Raw genomic sequence first — 7,649 nt, forward strand, 5'->3', positions numbered from 1 at the left:
GATCACAGAAATAAATTACAGTTTAACAGATATTCACATAGAAAATAGCTTTTTTAAATAGTAAAAATATTTCATATTATTACTGCTCTTTCTGTATTTCTGATCAAATAAATGCAGGCTTGGTGAACAGAAGAGACTTCTTTAATAACATTACAAATCTTACAGTTCAAAAACGTTTGACTGGTAGTGCATGTATATGTATATGTATATGTGGTAAAATGTGATCTCACCGACAGAAGGAGAGGTCTTCGTGACCCCAGCAGCGGCTGGCCTGCTGATTCTGCTGGGTGCTCGGAGTCCAGTGGGTTTGGCTGTGCTCATTGTTGCTCTGAAACGGTCCGTCTATATTTGCACGTTTCCTCTCCAACAAACATTGACTGTTGAGGCTGGAGCAACAGTGTAGGGAAAAAAATAAAATAAAAACAAAGTGAAGGAGAAAAGGGGGCAGCGATGTCTGTGGAGAGAAAGGAAAGAGAAATATATCCGCATGTTTAAACAGTGCAGGGACGTTTCTTGCTTTCTGCCATTTCAGTAATTTCATGCAACACATTGTTTCACCGGTCTGTTAATGCGGCTGAAAGTGTAAAGCCTATTTCACACTGCACACATAAGCAACAGAGGTTATGCACAACATACTTCTGTATTCTGTTCAACGGGTCTCGTCGCTTCCGGTTCAAGCGTTTTGCATATGCTTCGTTAAATATGAAGCAGTTTTACTCAAGATGCCTTCAAAGAAGATACCAAAGATTATCATCATAACCAATGTCCATCACATATGCGGACTGATATCTAAAGGTTTTTTATTTTTATTCTTGAATAAAACGTCAACAACAAAAACAGCTATATACCCTATATGCAACAGCTGAAATAAAGCAAGTGGCTCAGTGATTCCAAAATTCCAAAAAGAATCGATTCTGAAACACTGAATCAAGAATCGATTCCAAAGGAAATCGACGACTCTTTAACAGCCTTTTCCAGTATTTCACTTGTTCTGTCGGACGATTTGTTTAAAAAAAAAAAACAATCGCAGCCCTTCTTTCACACTGTTGTACAATGATGTCCTTGCTTATGCATTTCTAGCAACTCATGCTATGTCATGAAGGTATGAAAGCCATATGTGTGATCACTAGGGATGTAACGATTCACTCAACTCACAATTAGATTTTTTTTAACATAATGAGATTTAAGACAAGTTATAAATTAAATGTGTTCTTTTATTATTGCTTGGACAAAATACTGTATGTTTCTTTGTGAAATTTAAATATAACACTATAATAATATACTGATATAGCACTTGTAAATTATTGCTCTTTTGTTGGTTTTGATTGCTTATCATTTGTAAGTCGATTTGGATAAATGCGTCTGCTAAATGACAATGTAAATATAATGTAAATGTAAATAACAAAACTAAATTGAAATTTTAAAACAAGCCCCAAATCAAATAAATAACACAAATAAAATAAATCTCTTCATATAAACAAAATAAGGCTTTGTCTGTGCTCTTTCCATTTATAATTATTATAATTAACTGCATTTTAATCTTGATCCAAACAAAGATGCTGCATACATGCAAAAATATCTGCATGAAACAGAAACAGCAGACGAGCTGAATGAGACGCAGATTCACTCTCTGCCAGCAGGTGGCGCTTAAAGCGTTTCCTTGGTTTCTGCTGTAAACAAAGCAGCGCTGCACTTATGAACTTTTAATATGCATTATACAGAGGCAAGATGAAAAGAAAAATTCCATCGAAAGACAGTAAGTTCCCCTCAGACATGCATTCATATAAACTCCTACCCCTAAATGAATCGCGATTTGTTTAGCATCTCAACCGATTTGAATCGTCACATATTTGAATCGATTTTCAACCGGCTCGCGGTTAATCGTTACATCCCTAGGGATCCCGTAATCTGCTTAAGCTAATGAGCTTCGCTGTCACGCTTTCATTCTGTGATCCATAACACTATTCATTAGCCTGCATCTTAGGCAGTTCTCCTACATTAAAGTTTTGTACCTAAAACACACAATACAGACACTAACGCACAAACGTGAATTTGTTCTTGGTGTCTAAACTATATACTTGAGACGGACAGACCCACAAACAGAGTACGTCAAATGCCATATCTTTACTTACGGATTATCGCGATTTAGAGGAGTGCAAAAAAATAACGTAACATGGTGCAAAGATGCTGAAATAATCCTCGCAGAGCGACGTGACGCGATTGGAGATCATCTGGAAGGAGAAAAGCTGCGAGTCGTTAGAGACTGATTCTCTAAACACACCACAACTAATCATCTGTGAAATTCCACTGATGAAATTATAATACATTTTTCCAGCTGTTGGTCAATGACATATCGGCCACTGAAACACTGCATCATGATATGGGTGCACAGAAGGCTGTGGAAAGATGTCAGTTTTCAGTCTGGCTCATATTAACATACATTTGGGAAAGCAACAGGTGCCAGATTGACTTTATTTTCACATTCACAGACTTTCCATTATTTCTGTGGACAGATGTTTACACCAATTCACTTGAAGCGAAAACCATTTATAAACCTGTTGTTAACTAAACACATCAATGTAAAGGCCCTCTTGCAGTTTTCCACCAAAAGAAATGAAGACATAAATGATTACTAGATAAATTATTAGATATTAATGATGTATTAATGCTATTAGAGTTAAAATAATATGTGACCCTGGAGCACAAAAGCAGTGTTAAGTCGCTGGGGTATATTTGTAGCAATAGCCAACAATACATTGTATGGGTCAAAATTATACATTTTTCTTTTACGCCAAAAATCATTAGGATATTAAGTAAAGATCATGTTCCATGAAGATATTTTGTAAATTTCCTACCGTAAATATATCAAAACCTAATTTTTGATTAATTTAGATTTTTTTGCACCCTCAGATTCCAGATTTTCAAATAGTTGTATCTCAGCCAAATATTGTCCTATCCTAACAAACCATACATCAATGGAAAGCTTATTTATTCAGCTTTCAGATGATGCATACATCTCAATTTCACAAAATTGACCCTTATGACTGGTTTTGTGCTCCAGGGTCACATATATACAATAAAACAACAAAAACTGAATGATTTTCTAAAAACAACAATGGAAATGTAATACGGACTGAGACACAGTTACGCGTCCACTTTAAAGAACAGGTGCAATTTTTATTTTAACTTAATATAATTTTATTTTATTTTTAACCTGAAAAAAAATGGCAGCAGAGTGTGGTATATTTTGTACTTTTTGCTTTGATGTCTAGCAGCAATATCAAAATGAGATGAAATGTTTATCAAATCAATTCAAACAGCAATTTATGGTAAAATAACACTGATAACTAGATAAGAAGTTAGACTTTTTCTGACCTAAGACACATTATGGGAAGCATTTAAATATTATTTACTTTTTTAATTTAATTTTAATTTTAAACATTAATAATATACTATGAATGCATTTAGAAAATGCAAAATCAAATCATTAATCAAATGTGAATTTAATTGAATTTCACTTTGAATGTAATTGAAGTAGCCTAATCTTTATAATTTAACAAAAAATTATTATTATTATTATTTATTTAAATGCTTTGTCACATTGTATAAAATCAATAAAGAATTAATAAATAAAATACTATATTGTACTGTCAGCATAAACAAATTTAGTATATAATAATAATAATAATTTATTATTATATCAACACTAATACTTATGGTAGCAGAGTCTTAATTGCTCTGCTTTCAAACATTAATTTAATCAATTTACAGCACGACACACCGGATCACGAAACAGTGCTGCGCTTCAACAACTACACAAAACAAAGACCACACAAATGACCTATTCTGGATTTAAAACAGTGATTATTATCGGCTAAAGCTGAGAACATTAAAGTTAACGTTCGTTTTCCACTCGTCCACCGTATTTATGACCATCAGCGGGACGAAGTTATGCGTTGAATGCAGAAACAAGTGAACAGAGGTACCAAGAAAAAACACTAATCACTGGATTTGATAAATAGTAGGCCGAAAACATTTTCACAGATCAGGTTAGCACAGACCCAACCGAATCTAACATCTGCAAACATATATTTAATCCTAATCCATGCACATACATTACTTGATGATCATAAGCAGGCACACGAGTGGAAAAAGCCATGTGACTGAAACAAATAAATAAGCAAAGCAGCGCAAATGAAACAAAAACTCTGACATCTTGCTGCAATCAGTCCAAACTGATACTAAAGTATCTAAAAAAATAATAATAATAACCAGACAGTTATTGTCTAGTCGTCAGTTCCTCAATTCAGGATTTTCTCACCTTATCTCGCACTTTAACACTGGGGTTTAAAAGACTATTAATATTCAGCAATATTATCACTTTAACTGCACTGACACTAGGCTTCCGTGACACTAGCCACATTCTGTGGCTTCTAGGGCTGTCAAAATGACTGAAAAACTAAATTCGAATTTTCTACTTAAATATTATCAAAATTCGAATTTTATTCAAATTTAAAAGGCATAATTTCAGTTAGGGTGGAAAAAAGCTTTCGGCTTCTCTCCTGAGGCCACAAGAGGGCGCATCGAGCAAAATATTACTAATGCACATTTCTTCAAAGCGTAATAAAATAACACGACTATCTTTGAAAAAAAGTGCATAATGTTTATAAACCATGCATAACCAGTCTTCAGTGTCACATGATCCTTCAGAAATCATTCTAATATGCTGATTTGTTGATTATCAATATTTAAAACAGTTGAGTACATTTTTTTTCAGGATTCTTTGATGAATAGAAGGATCCAAAGATCAGTATTTATGTGAAATAAAAAGCTTTTGTAACATTATATACTATTCCATTCAGTATAATTTTTATAATTTTTTTGGGGAAAGAAATTATAGAAATTATACTTTTATTTAGCAAGGATGCTTAAAATTGATCAAAAGTGATGATAAAGGCATTTATAATGTTACAAAAGATTTCTATTTCAGATAAATAGTGTTCATATCGATATCGGAATTATATCGTATCGACCGAAATTAAGAAATATATCGTGATATCAATTTTGGCCATATCGTCCAGCCCTATGTTGTACATTCAAATGCAATCAATGACACATACATCTCGTGCGCCACTGATACGGCTGCCTGATGGCTGACGCAGACCTTAAATTCAAATGCAAAGTTTTTGCATTCGAATGTGGATTTTTTTTTTAAATTCGACAAATTCAAAAACATTCAGTATAATTTTTATTATTTTTTTGGGAAAGAAATTATAGAAATTAATACTTTTATTTAGCAAGGATGCTTAAAATTGATCAAAAGTGATGATAAAGGCATTTATAATGTTACAAAAGATTTCTATTTCAGATAAATAGTGTTCATATCGATATCGGAATTATATCGTATCGACCGAAATTAAGAAATATATCGTGATATCAATTTTGGCCATATCGTCCAGCCCTATGTTGTACATTCAAATGCAATCAATGACACATACATCTCGTGCGCCACTGATACGGCTGCCTGATGGCTGACGCAGACCTTAAATTCAAATGCAAAGTTTTTGCATTCGAATGTGGATTTTTTTTTTTATTCGACGAATATTCGAAATTCGAAAAAAAAAATTTGACAGCCCTAGTGGCTTGACAGCGTTTATGAAATGCTGTATACAGAGACTCACACTCAAGAAGGCACGTGAAATAATGGGTTGTTGAGTGCACAAAAACACAGGCTTTCCCTAACATCCACTTCTGTGTCTTAAAGAACGTAAAGGAACAGCCAAAAATGACATCTCGTGTAATAATGAAAACAACAGTGCACTCAAATAATCAACACGAACAGATGAAAATGTGTAAATAAACTTACAAACCACTTCATATTAATTGTCTGTAACTACTAACCTTTAAATTAACCATTTAATACGATCATGCCTGTCACATTGAAAATGCCTTCATGTAATTACAAATTTCTGTAATTATGATTTGAGCCTGTGGGTAAGTTGAGCCAGCCCTCGTGTCTCAAAATTGGTGACGTGAACACAAATATATATATATACAGATACAAGTTTAATAAAATTGTAGAAATGGTGTAATTTGAGCTGAAAGCCCTGGGGTAAGTTGAGCCAGAGGCTCACCCCTTCTTATGATCATAAAGTGTTATTTTACTGTAATTCTACATGATATTTCATTCATTTTAGACCAACATTTTTTTTTTCTTCTTCTTTGTTTTGAGCTTGATTTTGTTCTGATCTGTGGCCTTGTTTATGAAAATTGGCCATTGACGTTTTCATGAAATTGTATTTCCCCGCAACATTCATAAGTGGGATGTTGAGCACTATTAGCGTAACAGTTCTGTAAGGTCAACTGCAGGCTTCAAACTTGTGTACTGTATCTTTAAGTTAAACTGTTACGAACTCATCCAACCACCCATCCGCTCACACACAGATTCACACAAGTCATTTTTATTGAATTTCTCTTCTTCTGATACAGCATGAGGTGAAAATGTTCAGTTTTCTAAAACGTAATACATGGTAGTTAACCACACCTAATATACAGCAGAAACTAAACTTCTATCGAAGATGACAGCTCAGAACTCAAGTTTGTTTGGCTCTCTTTATGACTATCAAACACTGACAACTCGTTCAAGCAACCGTTAACATGAAAAGCTCAATTTTGCGCTAGAATGTATTTATTTTGGCATAAAACCTGCTGCAGCATGATAGGGTTTGGGACTCCAACCAGAACAGCAACAAGCCAGTGTGAAGAACAGTACATCATTACAAAGCCTTTAATAAACTACAGGTTTGCTAATCAGCCCAAACGAGTTCGCTTTCCAAGCAGTGTTGCCAACTTAGCAATTTTGTAGCTAACTTAGATTTAGCGACTTCCCCACCCCTTTTGAGACTTTTTTTTTTAAACGTTTAAGGACAAATATAGCAACTTCTTGGACAAACCTTATCCAAGTTCTCATCTTGCCCACTGATCTATATTCATCTTTATATAGACCAGCGTATTTGCCATTATGATGTCATCTAGAGACATTTAGCTACCAGTTTTAGCTAACGTTACTCTCAATTGAAAGCAGTTGATAACACTGTCCAGCACATTTCACGAAGTTTGGGACTCACACAGCGCGTCACGAGACTGAACCGAACTATTCTGGCCTCACGGGACTTCCTCACGCGGGGAAAGTTCACTCGTGGCCGTGAGTTTCCGCGGACGCTCCCCGCACACCGGCCGCTAGCGCGGGACTCGGCCGAGGAGCGACCGCCAAACCCGGACCTAGCAACTGCCGACGGTAAACGCGCCGCCCTCTCATCGGAGCACTGAAGCGGGCTCACCTGCTGGCTCCTGGCCGCGTAGCGCTCTCAGAGATCAGCTGAGCCGGTTCTCTTCTCCGCCGGGTTTATCCTGCTGCGTCCGAGCCTCTTCAGTTCAGCGGCGACGCGAGTGACGTCATGACGCAGGCGCGCTCAGCCCCGCCCCGCCCCGCAGACGGGAGCCCTGAAGAGAAACACCTACAACCAGCTCTCTTCTTTATATAATTGGTGTTACTTTGTGGAAAGTGTATTGTGTTTTTTAAGACTGTTTTAGATTGTTTATATTAATCTGTGTGTGTGTGAGTGAGTGAGTGAGTGAGTGAGTGAGTG

The sequence above is a fragment of the Sinocyclocheilus rhinocerous genome, unplaced genomic scaffold (assembly GCF_001515625.1).
Source record: "Sinocyclocheilus rhinocerous isolate Xijiao unplaced genomic scaffold, SAMN03320098_v1.1 scaffold1915, whole genome shotgun sequence".
Classification (NCBI taxonomy): Eukaryota; Metazoa; Chordata; class Actinopteri; order Cypriniformes; family Cyprinidae; genus Sinocyclocheilus; species Sinocyclocheilus rhinocerous.